The sequence below is a fragment of the Hippopotamus amphibius genome, chromosome 15 (genome assembly GCF_030028045.1).
Source record: "Hippopotamus amphibius kiboko isolate mHipAmp2 chromosome 15, mHipAmp2.hap2, whole genome shotgun sequence".
NCBI classification, from domain to species: Eukaryota; Metazoa; Chordata; class Mammalia; order Artiodactyla; family Hippopotamidae; genus Hippopotamus; species Hippopotamus amphibius.
Genome location: NC_080200.1, coordinates 34,891,170 through 34,903,850, shown reverse-complemented (window position 1 = coordinate 34,903,850; position 12,681 = coordinate 34,891,170).

Genomic DNA, 12,681 nt, shown 5'->3' with positions numbered 1-12,681 from the left:
GCACGACCTCGGTAAGGCTTGCTGCCCTCGGGCTCGCCCCTCGGGCCCTCGAGGGGGAGCACGCCCAAGATGCGTGACACAGCCCCCTCTCTCACAGGCCCCGGCCCCCACGATCGCTCCCACGCCCGCGCGCAGCCCCCCACGTAGTGGGGACCACACGGGGCGTGCGCTCGGCCAAGCTCAAGCCCCCACGGCACGCCGCTGAGGACCAGCACAACGAGGCGGCCCCTGGCCCCACCGCCGGGGGGAACAGGCGGGCGCACCTCCCTTACCGTCTCGACCCCCCCAACAGAGAGCCGCTCACGGCACCCGCCACGGTGGCGGAGACCCGAGGAACACGCTGGGAAAGGGGAACAACACCACCGCTCGGCCTCGGGCACCTGAGGGACGACCTGGAGCGCTCCAGGAGCACCACGGAGGGCCAGGCGCGGCACGCTCGCACACCGACGGGGGGCGCGCAGCGTGGCGGCGGGGCGGCCCTCCCCGCCGCGGGGAGGGCCGCTCGCGAGGCGTACGCCAAAGAGGCACAGCGAGAGCGTCTGCTGCGTCCGAGGACCCCGGTCCCCGCCCACGCTGGGAGGCGGGGGCGGGAGACCGCGGGTTCGGGGCCGGAGGCCGCACCCCTGCCTTCCGCACACCCCGGCAGGCGGGGCGGAAGAGAGGCGAGGAGCCCGCGGACAGAACGAGAAGAGCGGTCCCGTCCCCCAGGAACGTCCGTCCCTCGTCTGGCACGGCTTAGGCCCAGCCCAGCGGAGCGTGGCACCACCACATCAATCGGTTGACCCACCCAGCCTAAAGCCACGGCGGGGGAGGCCCGCAGGGGAGGCACGGCGAAGACCCGTCACACGGAGGCCCGCTTCCGCCTCGCCGGCGCCCCTTCGTCTCGGGCAAAGAGCAGCCAGCCACCCCAGAACGAGAACGCCTGACACGGGGCACAGAGCCTGTGGGGTGGGGTCGTGCCGGCCACTCACCACCGGGTGCCTGCAGCGGGGGCAGCGCACAGGGTCGAGCACCCGACGCCACCTGGCCCCGCCGCCCTCGGGCTCAGCCAGAGGCCGGAGGCGGCACCGCGGGTCGGGGCAGCCGGACGCGCACGCAAGAGCCGGCGCGCAGGCCCAAGCGGGCAGCTCAAGCGGCAAGGACCGAGCCGGGCGTCAGACAGCCGCCCCCAGCCCGGAGTCCTGCCCGCGTCCGGAGCCCCAGCGTCTATCGGCGACAGACGCAGAAGAACACCGTGTCAGCACCTATCTGGTGGCAAAAAGGCCCCATTTCCGGCGGAAGAAATCATCGCGCCCGACAGCGGGGCCCACCCACGAGGTTCACGGGGGCCCCCGGAACCTCGGTCCGGCCACCTGCCCCCAACACTTCCCCATCCACACTTGCCCCGGAGCGCCCGGGGCCACCTGGTCGACCCGGGGATGGAGGGGTGGCAGAGTGGGCCGGGGACACGGGGGAGAGGGAGCGGGCTGGGGACGCCCTCCCCGGTCCCCCCACGCGGGCAGGCACCGGTCCATCCGAGTCTCCGGGCCAGGACTTGGTTCCAAGAAAGAAACACAGCACCCCTCCGAGCCGCCTCCGATGAGCGGGCCCCATGAGGGACCACGCCCGGGCCCGGGAGCCCCTCCCCGGGCCACCCAGTATGGCTCGCGCCAGTCCCCACCTCCCGGCCCGGACTCGGGGTGGAGAGCGGAGGGGGGAGACAAAGTCGCGTCCGACGACCGGGACCCACGCGGGCACGCTGACAGGCCGGGTGCACCCTCGCCGGCCACCTGCGCGAGCAGGGGCCGGTCCGTCCACGTCTCCGGACCCATCGGGACTTGAACCCATTTCTCCAGGGAGACGCCCGGAGCCCACGGGGCAACGCACCCAGGCCCGGGCCAGCCTCTCCGGGTCACCGCTGGCGGCCCAGGCCGGTCCTCACCTCTGGAGTCCGGCTCGGAAAACCATCGGCCCGAAAGCATCTGACGACCGGGACGCACGCGCGTCCACCACCGAGCCCGTGGCGGCCTCCACCGGCCTCAACGCTCGGCCCGAGCCGGTCCCCACCTCCGGAGCGGGACGCGGGGGGCACCGGGAAAGGGAGGTGGGGGGGGTCGGGGAACGAACGCTCCCAAGGGCGGCCCAGGAGAAGGCCGGGCCACCAAGTCCCAGGCGCTCCGGGCGCGGCAGACCCTCTCCTCTCCCACCGCGGCGGCACGACCCGACATGGGTTCCCGCGGCCGGAGGGGCACGGGCGCATGCTGGTCGACCCGGCCAGGCGGCCCCTCAGCCCCGGCTCGGGAGCGCGGCGGCAGTCACAGCCCCATAGATCTGCAGGCCCAATCTCAGGCGACAGCAGGAGGCGCCTACGCCTCGGCGCCACCGGGGCTGCCAGCACCAGCGTCGCCCGCCTCCCGGAACTCTGCTTCGGGCCCGGCGGCTGAGTCACAGCCCTCGACAAGGTCGCCGGAGCTCCGGAGGGAAGGGACAATATAAAAGCGGCCGCCAGGTGGCGCCCGACAACCGGCTCGAACGTCCCCGGGCCGGATCCCGGTCGCCGGCCGGCCACCGAGGACGCCGGAGCGCCGGGCCGCCCAAACGCCCGAGCTCCTCCCGGAGCGGGGCGGGCGTCCCGCGCGGCCCCGAGGGGTCCGCCTCGGAGCTAGCTCCCGGCCCGACACGACACGACACGACACGACACGGCGCGTCCCGATCCCCGGCAGCACACGGGGGCGGGGGTAGCTGGCAAGATGCCGCCGGGAGGCTGCCTGGAAGGGGACGCGATTCCAGGCCATGGGGGGGGGGGGGGCGCGGGGAATTCCACGGAGACGCCCACAGTGCCACAAGCGAGATCCCCAGCTCCCCGGAGGGTGAGAGGGAGGGAGGGAGGGAGGGAAGGCGGGGACCAGCGAAACGAAACCAGGCAAGCGCTCAGAGAACGACGCAGGAACTCATCCCTTCTGGCACGGGGAAGGGCTTTGGAAAGCTGATACGCAGAGCCCGGAAGCTAGAAACGAAAGTAAACATACACTCTGGCCCCACACAAATGGAAACAAACATCTATTTCCGCACAGACCGCGACAAAGTCCAAAGAGAACACATGGGTGCGTGGGTGGGGAACATGCCCTTGAGGTCAGAACGTGGATTTCAAAATGGACTGACCACAGTCACCGGCGGGCGGGGGCAGGGGGGCGGGGAGCAGCGAGTCAACAGCCATCCACTAAAGAAACCGCGTTCCAGGACATCTACACAATGCAACGTGGTGAGTGTGCGTGCGTGCGTGCGTGCGTGCGTGCGTGTGTGTGTGCGCGCGCGCGCGCGCGCGTGCGTGTGAGAGAGAGATTTACAGTAAAGGTTCACAGTGACCTGTCGTCCCACCAAAATCAAACCAAGCCAAACTACCAAAAAGTCAAAGTCAAGCTCTGGGACTGCTGTGGCCCTTCAAGGAGTACGTAAAGGCACACACACATGTACGTGTATGCACACGTGTACACGTACAGACACACACACGTGTACACGTACACACACACACGCATCTGAAAACCTCAAGCATGTCCCATAAGAGGTTCCTGTCCAAAACAGGGCAAGGCCTCATGCAACGCAGCCCCCCCAGAACAAGCAACCCGATGGGGAAAGTGGGCAGGAGGCCTGAACAGAGCAGACCAAGACCAGGCATTTTCATCCACAAGGAAACAAAGCCAGAAAAAACCAACAGAAAACAACGCCCACAAAGGAAACAAAGCAACAAGGACGACGACCCCCACCACTCCAACAGCAACCGCAACACAGTTTTCCACTGTCAACAAAGCAACCAACAGTACCTTTCTTGGGGGGTGGGGGCGGGGACAAAACCAAAAGCCAAAGGAAACCTTTCCCTGAAATACAAGAAACAACTGGGGCTGCCTAGCTGGCGCACTACTTAAGAATCCGCCCGCCACTGCAGGGGACACGGGTTCGATCCCTGCTCCAGGAAGGTCCCACATGCCGCGGAGCAACGAAGCCCGTGAGGCACAACGACTGAGCCCATGTGCCGCAACTCCTGAAGCCCCCGTGCCTGGAGCCCGTGCTCCGCACCAAGAGAAGCCACTGGCAATGAGGAGCCTGCGCACCACAACGAAGGGGAGCCCCCACTCACCGCAACGGAAAGAAAGCCCGCGCACAGCAAAAAAAGACCCAACGCAGCCCATCAAATACAGAACCATTTTTTTTTTTAAATGGAGGGTATGATAGAAAGCGCTGGCATTTCTCTGCACAAGCATACACGGCCAGGCCCAGGATCTGGAATCGCGACAGCAAGTTCCAAACGGCAGAGGAAAGTGGCTCCTGACGGGACACCTATTTTTCACGCTGAGAGAGACCACCACCATGTCATGCTGGAGGACTCAGAGATATCACCTGGCGCCTGACAGAATGGCTCCCCGACAACAGATGACACTACGGAAAACAGCACAGAAGTCCCTGAAAGCACTGCACCAACAACTACCACGTGACCCAGCAACTCCACTACGTGCCCACCGAGGGGGTGAGGGTGACACATACATACACGTGTATGTGTATCCACACCTATCCCTATGTAGCCATAGTTAGGGACATACCGATAGCGCTCTCTGTGTGCATACGTCTCTACCTAGTCACACACAGGCGCGCGCGCGTTTATGACTCAACCCTACCAGGGAATGAGGTCTTGCCATCCGCGGAAACATGGAGAGACCCAGAGGGTATTGCGCTACACAAGATACCTCAGGTCGCGAGACTATCATGTCTGTGAAGAACGTACACAGCAATACACACACATGAACACAAAGAAGGAACCGCAAACAGGTTCCTCGACACCTAAAAGGAACAAATGGGGGGTGGCCAGAGGAGGGAGGGAGGGGGGAAGAGGGAGACGAGTGCAATAGGTGAGGGAGAGGAAGCGGTGCCCACTTCTAGTTATGAAATAAACAACTCACTCGCAGGATGTCATGTACAGCAGGCGGAATAGAGTCCATCCTACTGTCATGACATCGAATGGTGACAGACAGTAACGAGACTTATCACGGAGATCCCTGGGCCATGTGTAAACATAGCCACTCGCTAGGGTATACACCTGAAAACCAATATACTCTTGTCAGTCTGTTAGACTTCCATTTTAAAAGGGCGGGGGGAGGAGGGAGGGAGGGGGGAGGGGGGCAGAGAAAGGAGCAAGAGGAAGAGGAGGGTGGTGGGGGAGGAGGAGGAGGGGGGGAGGAGGAGGAGGAGGAGGAGGAGGAGGAGGAGGAGGAGGAGGAGGAGGAGGAGGAGGAGGAGGAGGAAAAAGATGGCTTGCCTTGAAGAAATCAACAAAAGGAAAGAGCGAGAGAGACAGAGACAGAGGCAGAGAGAGACGCGAAATCAAGAGTGGACACTCAGGTGACTGCAAGAGTTAAGGGAGATTAAGACAAGAAACAAACTCCCAACAGTAGTTTGGTAAGTCCAAAATCAAGATTTGGATATCATGCTGGCATCAAGCACCAACCCTTCTAAATGGACACAAAGACACACAGGCCTCCCTCACTTGGGGCGGGGGGGTCGTCAGGACCAGGAAATGACCATGCAAGCGGAAGCTGGAAAAGGCAACCTTGTTCATCCACGGCGGAAACATACCATGGTCCCACAGCATTCAAAACATTGTATCAAAACATGTACAAACGGCTCTTCCTCACTCCCAATGAAAACTGCAGAGAACGTCCAAAACAGCCAACGTGTGATTTGCTTAGCAGATTGTCATGGAGAGCCTCGACCAGAAAGCATCGCTTTCGGTTTGTAACATCATAGGAACAGCAGTCTCAACAGCGCTTGCCTTCTTGGCGCAGTATCATTTCTACGCCTGGATACACAGTCCTACTTTGGGGTGGGGGGGTGGGGGTGAGGGAGCCCTGCCAGCAGTTCCTATTTTTCAAAGCAGACCTCTTCCCCCTCCCCCCAACCACCACCACCATTTTTCTTATTTTTTTTCTCTTTCCTCTGGTCTCAGGTTCTGCCCAATCCAGTCCACTGGCCTCCATCCCAGGCCACTGTGGGCTGTGTGTACAGATTTGCAAGATGAAGACAGTTCTCCCCAGAGAACCGGGCAGCCGCCCGGCTGAGATCTAAAAACCGATCTGCTCATGCAGTTCCACTTTTTCTTTTTCTCTTTTAAATGGGCTTCTTTCTGTCAAGGAGAAGATTTCCAAATCAAAAGGAGACCGAAAGATTTCTAGGTTCCACAGCTTCAGGATTCCATGGATCGGGGGTGTCAAAAAGTCTGCGCAGGGCCTTCAGTAAAGGCCGTCTTTCTCAGCGCACACAAGTCAACCCGAGACCAAGGCAACCTGAGGGCAAAACCCCTCGCTTGATTTCATTTCTCCCATTAGGCCCCGAACATCAGAGCGCGTGTGACAGAGAGAGAGAGACAGAGAGAGACAGAGACAGAGACAGAGACAGAGACAGAGACAGAGACAGAGACAGAGACAGAGACAGAGAGACAGAGAGAGAGAGAGAGAGAGAGAGAGAGAGAGAGAGAGAGAGAGAAACCCCACAAAAGAGAAACAAACGAAAACCCCAGCAAAGGTTCCATACATTGTTCGCCAGGATTGGAAGTGATGACGTCGTTGCGGGGGAGGGGGAGAATTATGCGGAGGGCACTTGCAAACCTCGCGGTTGCAGCCAGCAGGTGCTGACAGATACGTTTTTGAAACCGGCTGGCGGCGCCCTTGAGCTTCCTACGGTTCTGACCATACCCGTTCTCAGGGAGGTGGCTGTGGAGCCCAGGATAGGCCACGCCAAAATGCACCTCCGTGGCACAGTGATCATTTGGCGTGACGGTGACCTCAAGCAGGCGGCCAACACAAGAGGGACCCTCGGGCTCTTCTTTGTGTCTCCCTGAAAGCGAGACATCCATCTCTCTCGCGGGTGAAAGGCGCACTCCCTGCATCTGCACCTGGAGTTAGGAGGACGCTCCGATCCCCAAAGTAGGGAATTCATTGGGGCCGAGAAGCCTAGGGAGACAGACACTGTGACTTCTTTCAGGGACCCCCCCCAAGCCCAAACTCTGTTTAGATTCTTCCTTCCCTCAGGGCGCACCCGAAAGCTAAGTCTCTCGGTCTGATCCCTGTCTCACACATGTACTGTCCCTTGGTCTACACAGTCGAAAAGCTGCCCGCCTCAGCCACTTCTCACGGCTAGAAGGTAAAACAACAACAACAACAACAAACGAACACGTGTTCCCGCTCCCGCTTCCTCTATCCGCCTTGAGTCCATGTTAGGATGAGTCCAGCCACGAGGACTCAAGAGGGGCAGAGGGGGAGATTTCCCCCTCCCCCAAACAGGAAGGGGTCTGGAACTCTCTTCCCAGTGGCCACCCAGCTCAACTCTGGGTGCCTGAACCCTAGTTTGCCTCCTTTCGAGTTTTAAATGCTCTTCCCTGGGTTAGAATCACAAGGAGAGATGCTCACGCATGTATGTCTTCCAAGTTTTACGTGACATGGGGCAGCCCTCCTAAGAAAGCAAAGAAAGACTCAGAGAAGTGGCAACACCTACAATCTCTTCGGTTCTGCTGAGGAGAGGGAGGAAATCTGGGAAAGTAACTATACTATGGCCCGGGCTGGCGGGCGCCGGGGTGGGGGGGGTGTTAAGGGAGCTAAAGGAGGATGAGATTTCTTAGAAACTCATTCTTAGGCACAGAAACATTGGATGGATGCGGGACCCCACCTCTTCTTTTCCCTTGTGTTGGGAAGATCATTTGGCTCCTGCCAGCTGGGGTTTCATGCCCCCACGAATCATCAGGCGAGTGCTCCGGAGAAAAGAGCGAGAGCACAGGTCAGGAGAACATGGAGAAGATGGCTGCCGGATGCCCGGGGCCACACGGATGTCTTCGGGGGCACAGGCACGTCCACGATCTGTGGACCATGTCTACGGCAGATTGGGTGTGTAGGTCATTTTGAACAGGCTCCCATCCACCTGCCCTCATTGGGGTCCTGTCTCCAGCTCCCCTGAGCGGTGCCGTCACGGCCAGGTGAAGACAGGGCTCCTCCAGGGGCGGGCCCGTGCCAGAGAAAGGGAGACGGCAGTGAAGTCCTCGAGCTTCGGGTACTTCTACCAGAGTGACTCTCCTTCATCAAGTCCCTGGCAGGTGGAGGGACACGTCTTTCTGACACGGTGGGGCCAGGGGAGGCTTAGAAAAAGGCTTCTGACAACCGCACCATCAAGTATGAGCTCTCCGTTTCCTTGACGGAAGAGTCCCCCACTCTCCCAAGTGGTAGAGCTAGGAACGGGCCCCTCGGGTCCCATCTTACACGTGAGAATGACATGCTGACTTTACCCCTCTTCAAGGCGGAGTTTGTAAAAGGTCAGCCCTGGAGGAAGGACCCAGCTTGTCAGTCCTCTCATGCTATCATCCAAGCCGAGGAGAGCCGTGCCAGGCCTCCACGGAAGGAATACGGCGGTCGGCTGCCTTTGGAGAAGATGGCTCTGTGAGCAGCAGCGTGGAAACCAACCGAGAAGCAGGGGCCACTCTAGAGGCCAGCAGGGTCCTTAGGGGCCCAGCCAGGCCAGGCCAGGCCAGGATGGAGAGAGGGGATGGAGCCGGACCTTTGAGGCCCTAGCCTCCACAGCACCTGGGATTCTGCTGGGATTCTTGAGAAACTCGCTCCACATTCTAGAAGGGCCTGCGTGTCACAAAGATACGAAGCCATACTTTCCTTAAAGAGCACCTGCCCTCAGGAAGTGGCACTCAGCACGCTCGCTGGTGATGGGCCAGACACACCCATAGACACTCAGGTTCCAGGGAAAAGCTTTGCTCAGCTCTTTCTCCCCTTGCGTCCTCAAAACACAAAGCCATCGCTTCCGGATACCAGGGAAGCTCTCAGGTAGGTTTGTGCTGGGGCGGGCGCCAACTAGAACTGTGAAGAGGGGAGATCGGAGCCGCAGAAGCTCTGGGGCCCCGAGGAAAGACGCCGCCGCCGATCCACCTCTCGCACCTTCCTCTCAGCGGGAGGGCCAGGGACTCTCCCCCCGCACAGGATCCTGGCCACACACGAGGGAGGGCCCACACCCACTGTCCTGCTCCTCTTTGCCTGGGGTGGGTTCAGAGACACTGGACTCGGCTCATCCCTCTCCACAGCGGCGCGTCCCTCTCCACAGCCGTGCACGGCAGGCAGCAGAGCAGAAGAACAAGAGCTGGCATCGTCCACCGTTCCCAGAGCTGCTCCATTCCCGTCCACGCGCATCCGGATGGGGCGCACAGACAGGGCGCCCGTCCTGAGGTCACCGTGTCGCTCCAGGTGCGGACTCCCGAGATGGTGACATCTCGGTCGAGGAGACCGTCCCCTGTGAGACCACAGGCTTGGCAGTATTGCCGAGAGCATGCTTCGTGGGCCATCTGCAATTCCATGTCACCGGAAACATACCGTGTCAAACTTGTGCTCGGCCTCCAAGTCAAAGGGCTGCCTGAGGACTTTGACCGACAATTCCAGTTGCTCCTGGCCTAAGAGACACAACTTCTCCCAAGAAAACAAACCGTAACACAATGTAAAGTCTGACCTACCTCCAGACGCGTGTTTGACGTGGCACGGCCATGTCCGGAGGCTCATGTGACTTCCATGCGGGGGCAGCCTGGGAACCGCCTTTCTGAGTCTCCCCCTCCCCGTGCGACCCCAGGGTAGGGCTGGTGCGAAGAGAACGCTGGATGGGATGTAGGCATTGGAAGTGAAGCCACAGCCAAGGCTCTCTGCAGGCTGTCGCCATCCCACACGGTGACAGGTGGGCACAGAGGTGCAGGGTGGAAGGCTGTCCATCCACACATACACACACACACACACACACACCCACCCACCCCCGCCGCCCTGCGTCTGGCTAGTGTTCCCAGCTGGTGCCCCCTGGACGACAGTGGCCCAGGCCACTCCTGGCTGCCTGGCCGCAGATCCACCGAGGGACAGCTGTGCCTTCCCCCGAGTCTCTCCATGTCTCCCCTGTGGCCCCGCACATCGGTGGCTACCTTTCCCTGTGGGCGCTGACAGCTCCATCGGCACTGCCACCTCCGCCACTGCCACCGGGCACTCAGAGGACTGAGAGCCACAGCCTTCCCTCCCCTCCCCTCCTCCGCAGCCCAGCCCAGCCCTGCCCTGCCCAGCTGCTCCCAGGCCTCTGGAAGGTCCAGTTCCTAGAACGAGGTCTTCATTCCTGTGACTCCCACGGTGTCTCTGCTTCCATGACACAGACCGGCTATGTTGTCCCGACAGTAGGACACACACAGAAACCCTGTGTGAAAATCATGAGGCTGACAGCATCATTCGTCATCTGAGACAGAAAATCAATACAGATATCATATTAAATACACATAATTATACGTAGGGGTGTGTGTGTGTGTGTGTGTGTGTGTGTGTGTGTGTGTGTGTGTCTGTCTGTCTGTCTGTCTGTCTGTCTGTATCTCACTGCAGTATTCACACAAGCATTGCCAGCCAAGCAGAACCTCAGGTCTCTGTGATAATTGTCCCTGGGGATGTTCTGCCGACTGTCACGCAGAGACCGTCGTTGTACGGAGACACAGGTAAAGACGTGTGTTTGTCAAGACAGGAGAACACAGAAAACACATCCTGTTTCACAGGGATGAACTAGTGTCATGATGCCAACCTGGGGACACGGGCGCCCGTTCATGCTCCTGGCCAGGCCCTGCAAGCATTAGGGGACCATCGCTTCTGTCCTTGTATGGGCCGCTCACTGCACCGAGTTCTTAGTCACCTCACGTAGCCCTCACCGCAAATCCACACCTTGAACGTGGTCCTCCTTCCTCATCGCCACCGCCACCACGTTCCTCCTGGTCTCTTTAAACGCGCACGCGTCCCTGGTGGGTGGGGTAAGGAGCCAGCTCCCCCCACCCCACCCCACTCCGGTGCCTGCCTGCCTGCCTGCCTGCCTGCCTGCCTGCCTGCCTGCGTGCGTGCGTAGAGTAGAAGCAGGGAATGTTCTGTCGTTCCCCCTTCCCAACCCGCGAACGAAGGAAACCTTCGTGTATCTTTCTATACTTTATGTGCTGTCGCCTACATGTGTTCCCCCATTTTTCTTTATCCACAAGAGCTCCCTGCAGTCCCCACTCTCTGTATGAACGGCATTCACACACGTCCAAAGTGAATTTATTTCAGCTTCTATCGGGTGGCATATCCAGATAGATCCTTTAGGTCAGGAAGCACAGAAACACAGCCAAGTCGAGTGAGTGCTGAACCAGAGTCATTTAGGAATCCTATGAGGTGACCAGTGTGGAAGGAGCATGTGTTCCAAGGCACTTCTTTTGATGTCTTAGGTTTACCTAGCCAGCAATGCAGATCCCATGAAAGTGGGCAGAGATCTTTTCTCCATAGGCTCTCCTGTTACGGAACGCAAGTGTGTTCCCGTGCCCACGGACGACACACAGTGAGGCCAAACAAGGGGACACGTCAGAGTTTGGGGCAGGGGAAGGTTTCTAGCATGGCCGAGCAAGGGGAGGGTGGGAATCTTTCTTTTCCAGAAAAGTTAGAACTTCTCTCAAGTTGCATGGGCCCAGAAAATGCTTTCTCCTCTTCGATCATCAGTCAAGGAAAGGTAGCACCTGGTTTTTCACGAGGAGATTTTCTTCCTAATTCCAGTTATCTTATAAAATAAAGAAGAAAAATTATGTTAATGTTTCACATAAGCGTCCAGGACTATTTCACTTCCATGATTTGAAGAAATGTTATTTTCTCTCCAACTGACACTGTCCTTGAAGGACCAAGCTAAACTTCTAAGGAGCCAAATTCCAAATAATTTTGAGACTAGGAAATACAAAGTGTAGTGTCATAGATTGATTGATGGATCCATTGATTTCATCAGACAGCAGTCATCACTTCTAAGATTATTCGAACACCACTAACGTTTGGGTAACAAAGTTGAGATGTCTGCGCTCGAGCACGTGCGCGCGCGCGCGCGCGTGTGTGTGTGTGTGTGTGTGTGTGTGTGTGTGTGTGTGTGTGTGTGTGTGACTCATAAGGGGATGTTTTCCATAGCTGTGCACTATGGCACTGCAGGATCTCTGGTTGCTGAGTACCCAGAGGTGGAAGCCCCGATACAGAGCTTGGACTGTGAAGTTATGCATGGGTTCTCAATGGTGTGTGTGGGGTCGGCCCCCCTAATCCCCCATGTTGGTTGTTCAACGGTCAACTCTAATATATAGATCAGAGAGGATATCATCCATGTGCTTCATATGAATAACTTTCCCAAATAATCTTTATCTTTTTCAAAGGAAGACATCCTGTAATCCATTTCATAAGATGCTATTGGGAACCTACTCCCCCAGCATGTGAATTATCCCTACAGAGCACAAGATCCCTGAGAAGGAGGAGCCCTGGACGCTGAGACACCAGGAAAGTAGGCTTTTAGATGATATTTTCTGCTTCTCATGAGATGACGGTGTCTACTGATCCTATTCAAGTGTGTAAAATGAGAGCCCCCTGGCAAGGATCAGCAGAAGGTCTTTGCTGCTGGGCCCTGGGCTCTTCCTTTCAGTGGGGAGGCCAAGAGCCTCAAGAAGGAAGGAAGGAAGGAAGGAAGGAAGGAAGGAAGGAAGGAAGGAAGGTAGGTGGGAGGGAGGGAGGGAGGGAGGGAGGGAGGGGAGGGTTTGCCCGGTGCCATCAGGCCCGTGTGTCACCCTAAAGAGAAGGGCAGCCATCGCCACTGCTGGAATCATGTCCCCAT